Source organism: Ovis canadensis, chromosome 8 (genome assembly GCF_042477335.2).
Source record: "Ovis canadensis isolate MfBH-ARS-UI-01 breed Bighorn chromosome 8, ARS-UI_OviCan_v2, whole genome shotgun sequence".
In the NCBI taxonomy this organism is placed as follows: domain Eukaryota; kingdom Metazoa; phylum Chordata; class Mammalia; order Artiodactyla; family Bovidae; genus Ovis; species Ovis canadensis.
The window spans coordinates 89,219,219-89,235,506 of NC_091252.1; the positions used below are offsets into that span (position 1 = coordinate 89,219,219).

At 37.6% G+C, this 16,288-nt stretch overlaps 1 protein-coding gene across 1 annotated transcript in view; it reads right to left on the bottom strand.

The window, feature by feature from the left end:
* The window catches only part of RGS17 (regulator of G protein signaling 17), a 103,882-nt gene that overhangs the window by 63,099 nt on the left and 24,495 nt on the right, over nt 1-16,288 (bottom strand). The window lies entirely within an intron of this gene.

Genomic DNA, 16,288 nt, shown 5'->3' on the forward strand with positions numbered 1-16,288 from the left:
CACCTACAATAAGGCCATTTAATAATTAATAAAATAATAAATAATTGAAGCAGTAATTTAAGCAAAATGTAAGTATTTATAAAGACTAGTTTTAAATATTTTAAAGAAAAATTTAGTATTTAAAATTATCTAATTCTACTTAGTATGATAATCTCTAGGTCAATCGATCATTCTTTTTTATGGCTGAGTAACTTTCCATTATTATATCTATATATATAATAGAATGCACACACACACACATACACATTGTGTGTGTGTGTGCATACATGCTTTTTGACCCAGGGATGGGCTCTGCACCTCCTGCATTGGCAGGCAGATTCTTTACCACTGAGCCACCTGGGAAGCTGTGTGTGTGTGTGTGTGTGTGTGTGTGTGTGTGTGTGTGTGTATGTGTGTGACATCTTCTTTATCTATTCACATGGTACTGGCACAACAACAGAAATATAGATCAATGTTACAGAATAGAAAGCCCAGAAATAAACCCATGCACCTATGGTGAATTAATCTACAATAACAGAGGCAAGAATACACAATGGAGAAAAGACAGTCTCTTGAATATGTGCTGCTAGGAAAATTATATGTAAAATAATGAAATCAAAACATTCTCTAACACCATATACAAAAATAAATTCAAAATGGATTAAAGACCTAAATGTAAAACCAGATACTATAAAACTTCTGAAAATACAGGCAGAACATTCTTTAACATAAATTGCAACAATATCTTTTTGAATCTCTGTCTTACAGTAAAGGAAATAAAAACAAAAATAAACAAAGGGGACCAAATTAAAAGCTTTTGCATTTCAAAGGAAACCATAAGGACAACCTACAGAATGGGAAAAAACATTGGCAAATGATGCAGCTGACAAGGGATTAATCTCCAAAACATTCAAACAGCTCATATAGTTAAAAAAAAAAAAAAACCAACCAACCCAATCAAAAAATGGGCAGAAGGTCTACATAGACATTTCTGTCAAGACATACAGATGGCCAAAAAGCACATGAAATTGCTAATTATCATAAAAATGCAAAGCCAAACTACAATGAGGTACCACCTCACACTGGTCAAAACGGCCATTATCAAAGGCATGCAAATAATAAATGTTGGAAAGGGAATGGAAAAAAGGTATCCTCCTACACTATTGATTGGAATGTAAACTGGTACAGCCACTATGACAGCAGTATGGAAGTTCCTTAAAAAACTAAAAAGAGAACCACCATACAATCCAGCAAACCCAGTCCTGGTCATATATCTAGAGAAAAACATAGCTCAAAAGCATATATGTACTCCAGCATTCATTACAGCACTATTTACAACAGCTAAGACATGGAAGCAACGTAACAGATTATCATACCAAATGAAACAGGCCAGAAAGAGAAAGACAAATATCATATGAAATAACTTATATGTGGAATCTAAAAAAAGAGATACAAATGAACTTATTTCCCCAAAGAAAGAGACTCACAGGTATAGAAAACACAATTATGGTTACCAAACGGGATGAGACAAATTAGGAGGTTGGGATTAACACATACGTGTGTGTGTGGGTTAGTCACTCAGTCATGTCTAATTCTTTGAGAACCCATGGACTGTAGCCCGCCAGGCTCCCGTGTCCATAGGATTCTTCAGGCAAGAAAACTGGAGTGGGAGGCCATTCCCTCTCCAGGTGATCTTCTTGACCCAAGGATCAAACCCCCAGGTTTCCTGCATTGCAGGCAGATTCTTTACCATCTGAGCCACCAAGAGAAGTGCAACGTATACATACTATCACCTATGAGACAGATAAAAAGCAAGGGCTTACTGTAGAGCACATATTATTACTCAATATTTTGTAATACTCTATAAGGGAAAAGAATCTGAGATATATATATGTAACTGAATTGCTATGCTGCATACCTGAAATTAACACGATACTGTAAATCAACTATATTGTAATAAAACAATAAAAAAGAAAGTTACCTGATTTTATAGGTCAAAAAGTCTTTAGGAAAAGAGTTGGTTAAGAAATAGCATGAATCTGGGATAGATTTCTACTAATTAATCTCACTATAAAATAATATTCTCATGTTGCTGCCTAGCAATACAATCCAAAAGCACAACTGATTATAAATGTGTTCCATTGGCTTATTGAGACACTGTATTCTACTCTTGAACGTGAAAAAAAATGGCTGTTTTGTAAAGTGCAAATCCATAAATATTTTTGAGAAAACATCTTCGTTAATAGTCATGGTGCTCTCAGAGCCCCATAATTACATATTAAGCAAAGACACAACTCTGGAAAAACCCAGACTTCAAGTATAATTATTCTAATGCAAACATTTGACTTCAAAATGCTGTTTCCATTAAATCTGGTCAATTTGGGGGAACCAAAAAATGAAAATCAATTTTCAATCAGTGTTTGACAAGACATATATTTTTAGATTAAGCTATCACTGCAGATGGTGATTGTAGCCATGAAATTAAAAGACGCTTACTCCTTGGAAGAAAAGTTATGACCAACCTAGATAGCATATTCAAAAGCAGAGACATTACTTTGCCAACTAAGGTCCGTCTAGTCAAGGCTATGGTTTTTCCAGTAGTCATGTATGGATGTGAGAGTTGGACTGTGAAGAAGGCTGAGTGCTGAAGAATTGATGCTTTTGAATTGTGGTGTTGGAAAAGACTCTTGAGAGTCTCTTGGACTACAAGGAGATCCAACCAGTCCATTCTGAAGGAGATCAGCCCTGGGATTTCTTTGGAAGGAATGATGCTAAAGCTGAAACTCCAGTACTTTGGCCACCTGATGCGAAGAGTTGACTCATTGGAAAAGACTTTGATGCTGGGAGGGATTGGGGGCAGGAGGAGAAGGGGACGACAGAGGATGAGATGGCTGGATGGCATCACTGACTCGATGGACCTGAGTCTGAGTGAACTTCAAGAGTTGGTGATGGACAGGGAGGCCTGGCGTGCTGCGATTCATGGAGTCACAAAGATTTGGACACGACTGAGCGACTGAACTGAACTGAACTAATGAGAGTTTTAGACAAAAAAAAAAAGAGAGTGGTTTAGGGAAACTGGTTGAAATACAATGTCCAATTCAACTGGAAGTATCCTAAGATGGATGGTCACTACTACCGAATGTAAAAATCTTAATTTGAGCCAATCATTAAAAAATTTCCCTCAAATCACTAGATTTACTTTTTGTATATTTTTATTTTAAAAAGTCCAGACACAGTTTATCTTCTTTTAACCCACAGTATATGATTATCCACTCTGGATAATTCTTGGCTTGAAGAAAATGTTCTCTTTTTGATACAGCTAAACATTAAAGCGTAATTTTAACTTTCTGATTTTCACGGCACTAGTTAGGTAAGACTTAGGCAACATTTCTATAGGATGGCCAAAAGGGTCTTGCTGTTCATTTTTCAACACTGAAGCATTTATCAATATCTGTTTTATTAAGATCTCTGCAAGAAACTACAGAATTTTGGTATCAGCATTCTAAAGTAATGCCCCATTAGTTTGGTTGTTTTGTCATAGTCTTCATTCATCTTCAACCTCACCTTTACTTATTCTGCCTTTTGAAAAAAAAATGTACAATTATACATGGCCTAGAGCAAAATGGGCTTGGGATATCACAAAATTAAAGTGACAGTCCTCTTAAAAAAATACCTCTCAGCTACAAAGTCAAGTGAGACTTGGAAATGCTAGAGGTCAGAACATTGCTCACAAATTATCCCAGTACAATTTAGCTTCTCAGTGTTTTAGAATTAGACAAACAGCATCTGATGACTCATATAACTTGTACCTTAAATGTGTTTTGCTGGTGTGCATTCCTTTTAGTCCAAGTACCCCCTGAGGAACAGAGTGTAACAGAAGCAGTTACGGTTTCAATTTCCCCTGTATGATTTGCTTTCATTTGAAAACCAGTAAAAAGTGGGGAGGAGGTTAGGGGAAATGGACTGGCCAACTCTTGACATTATCAGGGCTTCAGAGTACCAAGTTTCCACTTTCCTTTCATCAGGGTAGAGAGCCGTTCCAATGAAAATAAATAACATGGGGAAACCAAGAAATATGAGGATGTTACTTAGGAAAAGTTATTATCAACAGTAATTAATTAGTTTTACCAGGTTCTATGTATTTTAGACATTATTTTTTAATTTTAAAACTATTGCACATCTAGTGTTTCATTTGATTCCAGATTTGGGGTTGGTGTCCTTCAACTTGGATATTTTTATGGTATGCTCAAACTGTCTACCGGCAGATGAACTGCATTTTAGATTATCTGGGTAATCTGACCCGATTCCTTCGGTATCTCTGAAACTTACTGTTCTCCAGGGAGATCTTCCACTGATATCCAGTACGGTGATTCCTTTGCTGAGTTAATAAAGCATGTGTGATTCGAGTGCTGGTTTGGTTCTTCTTTCTTTTTTCTACCAGGAGAAAGTTTACTTTATCTTTCACAAACTTCTTAACTAACAACTCATAATTAAGATCATTCCTCAGCTTTCTCCAAGGATGAGGAATAAACAAGGGGACAAGTGCTAGGGACGCTGAGACACATCTGGAGAAGGTAATTAAGGGTAGGGTACACGGTGCTATACTTTACAGAGTCTACAGAGACGGGGAGAGCAGAGAGGTACCCCGAAGACACCTACCCTCTACAGTCTTGACTTAGAAGGTAAGGGGATGAACATACAACGAGTTTTCATTTATAGCTTTCTGGGGACTCAAAGTGATCTAGAAAAAGTCTTGGAACCAGAAGACTTGAGCTCCAGCCCTTGGCATACTAAATGACTGGGTAACATTTGACAAATCTCTTAATGGTACCGTGCCTTGGTTTCTCCATCTGTGAAATAAGGACAAAATCCTCTAGTACCTACAGGGTTGTTCTCAGGTTCAGATGTCACAGTGTGTATGAAAATGCATTATGCAAATATGATTATGTTACATCTGGTTTCATCAAGGGATGAGATTTCCTGTGTATGTATGTGTGTGCGTGTGCGTGCATGCGTGTGCTCAGTTGTGTCTGACTCTTTGTGACCCCCATGGACTGTAGTGCGCCAGGCTCCTCTGTCCATGGGACTTCCACGGCAAGAATACTGGAGTGTGGATTGCCATTTCCTTCTCCAGGGGAATCCTTCCGGCCCAGGGATTGAATCAGCATCTTTCATTTCCTGCATTGGCAGGTGGATTCTTTATCACTGTGCCACCTGGGAAGCCCTGACTTTACAGTATATACTCGTCAACAATGATATACACATCCATGAATTGGGAGGTACGTGGAACTATCTATGTGATACCCATTTATAACTGATAATTAGAGAAAAAAAATTCCTGTTGTACTAAGGACAACTCCTAGGTCTCTGAGTTTCTGTACCTAATTTCTATGTTTTCATCATGATACTTACTCTGAAAATGAAATAAAATTCAGAGCACTGAACACAATTAAGGAGGCTGGCTCCTTGTTACCAGAATATAGATGAGCTTCAGTTAAATTACTTTAATTCTTTGTCACATATTTTTTTTGTAGCTCTTTGAGATGTTTTCAATATATTGGTAACTTGAAGATTATATAAGCAATCAATGGCAGAAGGGAAGATGTCTCCAAATAACTCTCCAGCCTTCTTTCTTCCTTTCCATTCTTTATCTACTCACAGCTATATATTTTTAGTGAGGGCTTTTATACCTCTCCCAAATAAAATATACAATTTTGTTATCAATTAAAGATCTGTTAAAATTTTTGAATTAGGATGCTCAATTTAAAAAAATTAGCCTTTTTAATAATTATCACATTTACATATGAATATAATATTTTCTTTTTTTTATTTTTAATTTGAGGACAACTGCTTTACAATGTTGTGTTGGTTTCTGCCATACATCAACGTGAATCAGTCACAGGTATGCATATGTCCCCTCCTTCTTAAACCGCCCTCCCACCTCCCACCCCATCCCACCCCTCTAGGTTATCACAGAGCTCTGGGTTGAGCTCCCTGTTTCACAGCAAGTTCCCACTGGCTGTTTTATACATGGTAATGTAGCAGTGCCAGTATTTGTCCCACCCTCTCTCTTTGCCCCGCTGTGTCTACAAGACTGTTTTCTCTGCATCTGCATTGCTGCCCTATGAATAGATTAATCAGTACCATTTTTCTAGATATCATATATATGCATTAATACACTATATCTATTTTTCTCTTTCTGACTTACTTCACTCTGTATAACCGGCTCTAGGTTCATCCACCTCACTAGAACTGACTCAAATTAGTTTATCAATACACGTATGAGTGAGCTTCCTGGGTAGCTCAACTGGTAAAGAATCCACCTGCAATGCAGGAGACCCTGGTTCGATTCCTGGGTTGGAAAGCTCCCCTGGAGAAGGGATAGGCTTCCCACTCCAGTATTCTTGGACTTCCCTGGTGGCTCAGATGGTGAAGAATCTGCCTGCAATGCAGGAGACCTGGGTTCAATTCCTGGGTTGGGAAGATCCCCTGAAGCCTCCTTCAGGCTTCATGGCAACCCACTCCAGTATTCTTGCTTGGAGAATCGCCATGGACAGAGGAGCCTGGCAGGCTATGGCGTTGCAAAGAGTTGGACATGACTGAGTGACTAAACACTCAATACACATATGAATATAACTTTGTGGTTAACATAATCTTTATAAATAAGAAACAGTATCTCCAAAAATAGCAATAATAACATAGTATCTAAGATATGTCCTTTAATAGTTTGATATTTGTTTGGTATGTTTTTGTGGAAATTAAAGAGTCATCCTACTTTTTAAAGTATGCCTATCATTTTTATCAGTCCATTATGGATATGCTATTTATTTTTGCATAAGGATTCCTATGAGGAGGGCATGGCAACCCACTCCAGTATTCTTGCCTGGAGAATCCCCATGGACAGAAGAGCCTGGCAGGCTACAGTCCATGGGGTTCCAAAGAGGTGGACATTATGGACAGCACAGCACATGGATTCCTCTGTTCTCTGTAGCATGTCTGTTGTGGAGTGTGAAATTAATAATGCAATTAACATGTTTTTTTGATTAAACTATCATCTAAGAGCTAAGCAGAAAGCTGGACATAAAGTGAGCAATCAATAAATAAACTGAATTAATAATGACAGAGTTGAAATTAGAGCACCATATTTTTTAACTGTTTTCAATAAGTTCTGACAAAATTTTGGAGAAATACTGAGCAACTCTGATTTCATGTTAAACTTTTCCCCAAGGTGAACAAACTTTTAGGTGACTCTTACAACTTGATTTTTTCCTAAATTTTTTAAATTGTGGTAAAGTATACAAACATAAAATTTACCGCCTTAACTATTTTCAGTATCAGTTCAATGGCATTAAATAACACTCATAATGTGCTACCCTTCCTGCTGTTCTCCTCCAGAACTCTTTCAACTTGAAAAACTGCAACTCCATGCTCTTAAATAATTATTCTCCATTCTCCCCGCCTCCTTAACCCCTGGCAACTACCATTCTACTTATTGCCTTTATTATTTTGACTACTAGTAATTATTGTACTTTTTCAGAAAAACAATGAAAACAGTTTGGGAAAAATAGAAATTTAATTGACTTGTTCTCTGAGGGAACATAATATTTATGAAATTCAGTCTTGTTCAATTACTGGCAAATTATTCAGAGATCCTGAGTAGCAGAGAAAGAAAACTATCATGTTTGATAATGAAATATATTTTGATATTAAAGAGAGTCTACTAAAAGGAATTTAAGGGGATATATCTTAGCCATTCTGCGATAGGTATTTAAAAAACAACAACAACCAAACAGAATAGCAAAAAAGACAGAATAAAATAGGATAAATATTTCACATTTCTGGAATAGTATTGTTATAATAATTTTAAATATTTCTACTTTGTATTCTGGAAAAATGTTACAATTTAATAAATAATAAACTGAATACCAGATGTATTTACTATAGAAAAATCTATTTCAATATTTAATAACTGAATTTGTAGAACAGCAGGCTTTCAAATTATATACACTATTCTATAGAAATACAGAAATAACATTCTAAAACTATTCCAAATGACTCTCTGAAATAAGCATTTTAAGAGAAAGGATCTCAAAGTGTTTATTTACCAGAAAGGCATTTCTTCCATTTTATTGGAAGATTATGAAAAATGATCTAATTATATTATATATTACTCATATTTCCTGAGTCGTAAAATGAGATGCATAACTCTCCAAATGGAAAGGCACGTGATTATTTAGTCTATGAGAAAGACTTGTAGCTTGGTGTGCAAATAATTACAAACAATACTTAAGGTCCAAATTGTTCCAAGCCCCTGAAAACCTGCATGTATCAGCTCAGGCCTTTAAAACACATAGTTTGTCTTTGAATTTAGTTATCCAACTGACAACTGTTAGACATCTTCTACATCTTAGATAACTGTTAAATCCAAGAAATATAATTAAAGCAGAGTCTTTAAGAAGCTAATAGTCTTGTGAGAAGAAAGACACATGAAAAGATAATTTATAATGATACAAAATAAGGGCTTTGATAGAAGTGTGAACAGTGTTACGGGAATCCAGAAGAGATGGCTGGAATGGCTTGTGAAAAGTACTGACATTTCAGTCTCTTTTTTAAAATCGTAAAAAAAAATTTATTTATTTAAATTGAAGGCTAATTACTTTACAATACTGTAGTGGTTTTTGCCATACATTGGCATGAGTCAGCCATGGGTGTACACGTGTTCCCCATCCTGAACCCCCCTCCCACTTCCCTCCCCATCCCATCCCTCTGGGTCATCCCAGTGCACAACTCTGAACACCCTGTGTCATGCATTGAATCTGGACTGGCAATCTGTTTCACATATGGTAATATACACGTTTCAACCTAAGGATGGGGGGAAGAGACCTACACCAACAGGACTTCCAGGCAGCAGAAACATGAACAAAGGCACAGGGATGGGAAAGGCATAAGGTGCTGGGGAAACGAGAGGTCAGTGTGGCTGAACCTCACTTGCTGTGTAATAGTGAAACATTATTTAGCCTCTCTGAGCTGTTTCCTCATTTGAAAAACAAATAGGGCTGATGGTAATAAGACTTACCTCACCACCTTGTTGTGAGGATTTTGTGATGCATGTAAAATGCTTGGCAAAGTGTTTGCTCCCCACTTACATGCTCAATAAGCATTAGTGGCTGTAAACAGGAGATCCTGGGTGTCAACCTGGGTTTACTTCCTTATCACATTAAGCTGGCCATTTAATCTCATTGGGTTGCTCCTTCCTTTCTTTAACAGCAGAAGGATCAAACTAGATGATAGACATTGACCTCTAGTTTTTTCCACGTCACAGACAACTACAGTTATATGGCCACTGCCGCATAAATAATAGTCCACTTAACATCTAAAACTTAAAATTCTGTTTCTATCAGGAAAATTTTCCTTTATAAAAATTTGACAAGTAAATGGATGCAGAATTGGCTTTCAAGTCTTCAGGTTGAATTAATTAAAACTGAAAACCTCTGATTTTCATGTTTATTTCAGATAAATTTAATTTTAAATTTATATTAGAGTATAGTTGATTAACAATCTTGTGTTCATTTCAGGTGTACAGCAAAGTGATTCAGTTATATATACATGAATCTATTTTTTTCTAATTCTTTTCCCATTAACTTTTTCTTGAAGGATTTCAGAATGATGATAGAAAGCATCTGAAAAATGTGGCCAAAGGTATAGACTGTCCCTTTATAACACAGTCTCTTTCTCTATATATAACACTGATGGTAGGGGAACAATCTAGAATTTGTTTGTTTTGTGGCTGTTTCAACTTAGCATCATGTCGGATTTTAACTTAAGAATGAAGTGTAACTGCTTAATGGGCACTCTGACTTATTTGTTCCTTGACAAATCATGGAAAAAGCAGTGAACAAGTCAACTGTAATTTGTGGTTTTAGATAAAACAGCATTGTAACTGCATGAGAGAATGGTCAAATGTTTCTTTTTCCTTCATGGAAAATGGTTTTTATTACTCTTGGTCAAAGCAGGATGATACCTGATGGGTTTGTTTATAAAATTAAGAACAAAAATAGCTTTAGTATCAAACAATATACTGTTGCAAAACTAAATTTTGGTTTTCTCTCTCTTAAAATGACATTTTTTGGATTACTGGTCTGTTATATTATATATTTATTTATTTTAAATTAACTTTTACTGAAGTATAGCTTCTTTATAATGTTGTTAGCTTCTACTGCATAACAAAATTAATCACAAATGTTTCTTAAAAGCAAAAGCAGAAGAGGTGGTATGAATACACAGAAGAACGATACAAAAAAGGTCTTAGTTACCCAGAAAACCACAATGGTGTGGTCACTCACCTAGAGACAGACATCTTGGAGTGTGAATCAAGTGCGTCTTAGGAAGCATTACTACAAAATCAAAGCTAGCGGAGGTGATGGAATTCAGCTGAGTTATTTCAAATTCTAAAGGATGATGCTGTTAAAGTGCTATACTCAACATGTCCATAAATTTGGAAAACTCAGCAGTGGCTATAGGACTGAGAAAGGTCAGTTTTCATTCCAATCCCAATGAAGGGCAATGCCAAAGAATGCTTAAACTACTGTACAATTGTGCTCATTTCACATGCTGGCAAGGTAATACTCAAAATCCTTCAAGCTAGGCTTCAGCTGTATGTGAACAGAGAACGTCCAGATGTCCATGCTGGGTTTAGAAAAGGCAGAGGAACCAGAGGTCAAATTGCAAACATTTGGGTCACAACAAACTGTGGGAAATTCTTCAAGTGGTGGGAGCGCCAGACCACCTTACTGTCTCCTGGGAAACCTGTGTGTGAGTTAAGAAGCGCCAGTTAGCAGTAGACATGAACAACTGACTGACTCAAAACTGGGAAAGAAGTTATGGTAAGACTGTATGTTGTTATCCTGTTTATTTAACTTACATGCAGAGTACATCATGCAAAATGTTGGGCTGGATGAAGCACAAGCTGGAATCCAGATTGCTGGGAGAAATAGCAACAATGTCAGACAAGCAGATGATACCCCTCTAATGGCAGAAAGTGAAGAGGAACTAAAGAGCCTCTTGATGAAGGTGAAAGAGAAGAGAGAAAACCTGGCTTGAAACTCAATATTGTAAAAACTAAGATTATGGCATTGCGTCCCATCACTTCATAGTACATAAAGGGGAAAACATGGAAGCAGTGACAGATTTTATTTTCTTGGGCTCCAAAATCACTGCAGATGGTGACTGCAGCCATGAAATTAAAAGATGCTTGCTCCTTGGAAGAAAAGCTATGACCAACCTAGATAGCATATTCAAAAGCAGAGACAATACTTTGCCAACAAAAGTCCGTCTAGTCAAAGCTATGGTCTCTCCAGCAGTCATGTATGGATGTGAGAGTTGGACGACTATAAAGAAAGCTGAGTGCTGAAGAATTGATGCTTTTGAACTGTGGTGTTGGAGAAGACTCTTGAAAGAGTTCCTTGGACTGCAAGGAGATCCAACCAGTCCATCCGAAAGGAAATCAGTCCTGAGTGTTCACCAGAAGGACTGATGTTGAACCTGAAACTCCAATCCTTTGGCCACCTGATGCGAAGAGCTGACTCATTTGGAAAGACCCTGATGCTGGGAAAGATTGAAGGTGGGAGGAGAAGGGGATGACCGAGGATGAGGTGGTTGGATGGCATCACCGACTCGATGGACGTGAGTTTGAGCGAGCTCCGGAGCTGGTGATAGTCAGGGAGGCCTGGCGTTCTGCAGTCCACGGGGTCACAAAGAGTAGGACACGACTGAGCAGCTGAACTGAACTTTACTGAATCCAGTGATGATTTTTTTTTTAAAGCCTCAGCAGCCAGGAGTGAGAGGACATTAAGGGTATGAAGGACAGTGAATCAACCAAGTTGTAGCCCCCATGTGGTCAAAAGGTTGCTGAAATCTGGGAGAAGAATGAACACACGATGCAGGCAATGGGGTCAGAGAAGATGATGTCCAACACTGAGATTATGGAGGAGGTGCAGAAATTGGCCACGTGTCAGTTTAAGGAGGAATGGCATGAAAGCGCGTATCTAGCACAGGATGGGAAACAAGATCACTGGGAAAAAGGAGGGCAAGGAACTCAAGGAGGAATCTTTAAAATTATTAAGAACAGAAGTAAGGCTGTGAGAGGGACAGTACACCAAGAATAACCCTGGGTGAGAAATGAGGGGGAGTGATCCAGGAGTTAAGTGGATGAGAGTATTGAGTGGTAGAGGGTTATGTTATCTGATTCCCTTCTCCAGGGGATCTTCCCAATCCAGGGATCGAACCCAGGTCTCCCACATTGCAGGTGAATTCTTTACCAGCTGAGCCACAAGGGAAGCCCATCTTATCCAATTACATGAGGTTTAAACCTGGAGATTTTTAGGGAGGAGGGGGAGAGACTGGTCTGGAAGGCGAAATGGTGAGCAAGAAGGATGGCCCAGGTATAATGTTCCTAGGAATAATTATAAGGAAGTGCATCAAGTGAGTGAGAGAAAGAAAGGCCAAAAATCCCAGAGTGGGAGATTGTTAGAGTCACTGTTAGGAGACCCATTCATTCTGATTTGCATGGAACTAATCATATTCACATCTTAGTTCAAGGTAAGAGTCTTTCTAAAATGAAACTAACTTGGATGATAAATTTTATGATGTGATCTAGACATAGTAGATTGTAGAATGAAGGTGAACCCACCCACATCCATGTGGCATTTAGTTGAAATAAAAATTTAATTCACTCACTCCCTTGAGCACACTTTTCAAATGAAACCATGATTTTTGGAATGTTCCCTCTCCTTCTAGCAGAGTTGAATGAAAAGTGACTTTGTCTTTATTTTTAATATTTAATGTTTATTGATTTACATTTAGATACTCCAGAACTTTTAATTAATCTATTTTCTAACATTGAATGGAGATTTGGACTAAATTTTAAATAGCTCTTGGCACGGGATAAAGTTAAAATAAGTATAATCTGACTTAATTTGAATTATGTTTCTGCCCTCTTAGTAAAGAAGCATATTATGAGAAAACTGTTCTAAAATAGCTGTATCTGTCTTTGGGGAAAGTGTGCCATTCTGTCCACATCAAATTTCTCTCTCATTGTAATCTAAGTTACTTGTATTTTATAAGTCTCTTTATAAAGAAAAATAAATATGAGATTGTGTGGGGAAAAAAAAAAGATTAGGCTTTTGAACCAGAAGTCCTGGATTCAAATTCTACTTACACCATAACTTCAATAACTGTAAGCAGATTACCTAAATTGTCTACACTTTCATTTCCTCGTCTGTCCAATTATTACTCCACAAGGGGAATATGCATGAAAGGACCCACATAGCACTTGGCACTCAGTTCCTCAAATGTTACTGGGCTCCAGGTGGCTCAGTGGTAAAGAATCCACCTGCTAAGGCAGGATATGCAGGAGACGCAGGTCCAAGTCTTAGATCAGGAAGATCCCATGGAGCAGGAAATGGCAACCCACTCCAGTATTCTTGCCTGGGAAATCCCACAGACAGAGGAGCCTGCCAGGCTACAGTCCATAGGGTCACAAACAGTCAGACACGACTGAATGACTGAGCACTCCACCTTTAGCTTCTTCTGTTTAAATCTATAACCCTTTAAATGAGAACAAGTTTTAATAATATTTTTGAAATGCTACCACTCCCCATTTATATTCAGGACATTCTTCTTGAGAGGGCAGAAAAGTGAATGAATACATTTTCAATTTGACAGGATTTTTCCCCAAGAAATTAAAGGAAACTTGTTGAGCCTTAATTAACCTAGCAGATCATTCACCTAGAGGCTTCTTTCCCTTGAGGGTTCAGATTAATCAAATTTTTATGTAAAAGTAGTATCAGATAATTTGTGTATTTAAAGACAAAATACTTTTGTGTTTCATATACAGCCATGTCCAAATCTTTTTGATCCCCTGGACTGTTACACCCCGCCCCCAGGCTCCTCTCCGTGATTCTCCAGGAAGAACAATGGAGTGGGTTGTCATTTCCTACTCCAGGGGATCTTCCTGACCCAGGGATCGAACCCACATCTCCTGTCTCCTGCATTGGTAGGCGGATTCTTTACTATATACTGCCATAGAGTATGTATTTTTTTTTTTTCGGTAAGAGGCAATAATAGGCTCCTATTTGTCATAGTTTTTCTGTTCTGTCTTGTTTATGAAAGTGAAAGTCACTCAGTTGTGTCCAACTCTTTGTGACCCCATGGACTATACAATCCATGGAATTCTCTAGGCAAGAATACTGGAGTGGGTAGCCTTTCCCTTCTCAGGGGATCTTTCCAACCCAGGGATCGAACCCAGGTCTCCCGCATTGCAGGCAGATTCTTTACCAGCTGAGCCATAAGGGAAGCCCAAGAATACTGGAATGGGTAGCCTATCCCTTCTCCAGCAAATCTTCCTGACCCAGGAATTGAACCCGGGTCTCCTGAATTGGAGGTGAATTCTTCACGAACTGAGCTATCAGGGAAGCCGTCTTGTTTATATTCCGATGTAATTCTCCATATCAACTTTTCTCTAGAATCAAATGTTATAACTGGGGTTAGAATTCAGAGAGCAAAAAGAAATAGAAATAATAGTTTAAGTACTAAACATATGGGACATTATTGCCTGATGTTTTAATTGACCTCATTTATTCCTTTTAATTCTATCACATAGTCTCTCCACTTTAAAAGTGAAAACTTGAGCTTCAAAAAATCTAAGCAATTTGCCCATATTCTAAATACTGGAGTTAATATTCAAACATAGTCTTGTAGGCTTCAAATTCACGCTTTATTCTACTCTATATTGTACACTATTGCTTTAAAAGTAATGGTAGATGGTATTTCTATTTACAGCAGAATCCCTTTATAAAATAAAAATGGAGACTATAGGATTGACCTTACCAGTTAATAGTATATGCCACCCTTGGTGATTACTTATGTTGGATGGTTATAAGTGGTAACTACCAATGGAATACAAACTTCATTGTCTGGCTTCCATTAATATAGTGACCTGCCTTTATACTTGAAGATATTTTGCTCCTTTGCAGTTTTCTATTAAGAGGAGTGATAACAATGATCACCTAAGTCCTCCAGTAAGTCCTAACAGTGGACAGTAGATGATGCTGTGAAATGTCCAATGGGACACCAGTAGGGAGGATAGGAAATATAATAATGCCAGAGACACACTGTGTCATCTTCTAGAAGGGTAGAGCTGGCAAAACTCAGACATCTCCCAAGTTACGCAGAATTACAAATACAATGTGTGTGTACAAACATATGTGAAGTACAAACATATGTACAAACAGGAAGACTAGTTCTAAAGTTGCTACACTCCTAGAGATATGAAGAAGTAGTATAATGAACTACACTGGAATTTTTTACTGGGTACAAATCTTTAGACTTTTCTAGTCAAAGAAAAAAATGTCTTTAGCTTCCTCACTGAAGTCACATCCACATCATTCTGTAATCTATTTTCATTTTTATTTAGGGAAGAAGCATACCCAAATGGAAGCTAATACTCTCATTTTTAACATACAGATCAAAGGGGGAAAAGAATGGAAGAATCAGTTGGCATGGGCTCATGACTTAGAAGGGCTTCCTATATGTTGATCCGGTTAATCACTTCTTCATAGAAAAGAAAAATGAAAGTAGCTGAATTATCAAGGCTTTGCAACTAGATGAATGGAATCAGATGTTCCTGAGTCTAAAAATGTAGATACAGAATCTAATACATGTACACTTGAGTTTGGACTTTGTCCATAACCTATTAATAAGCACACAGTGAAACCATTAGGATAGGCAACTATTCGAGTCCCCTTGAAATGATTCAGGGATGGTTCAGAGACATTTTTTTAGTCCATCTCATTCCTGTGGCTATAACACAATGTCACACACAGCAGTGCCCCTTAGGGTCCCTCCAGACACTCTGTGCCTGTGGAGGAATCTAATCACAGTTGCCACCCAAGGGCTGGCTTATGTAGATGGATGCCCAAATATTTATCTTTCTGAATATTAACTTTCTTTCAAATGCTAATAAGGGCTAAACCCAAAACATTTTGGTGCTCTCCTCACATAAAGGAAAAGTACAATGCAAACATTAAGCATTCTGTTTTCATTGTGTATGTGTCTTGTTTCATGTGTTCTAAAATATTTAATTTTAGCCACAGCCCTGACACTTACTGGCTAGTACTTGGTAGAATTTCAACCATAATGGCTGAATGAATACAATGAATTGTGCAATGAGTTTTTCTCAATTGAAAGTCATTATGGACATTTACTACATCCATCTCAGAATTTTTATGGCTTGGTGAGCAAAGAATATGGC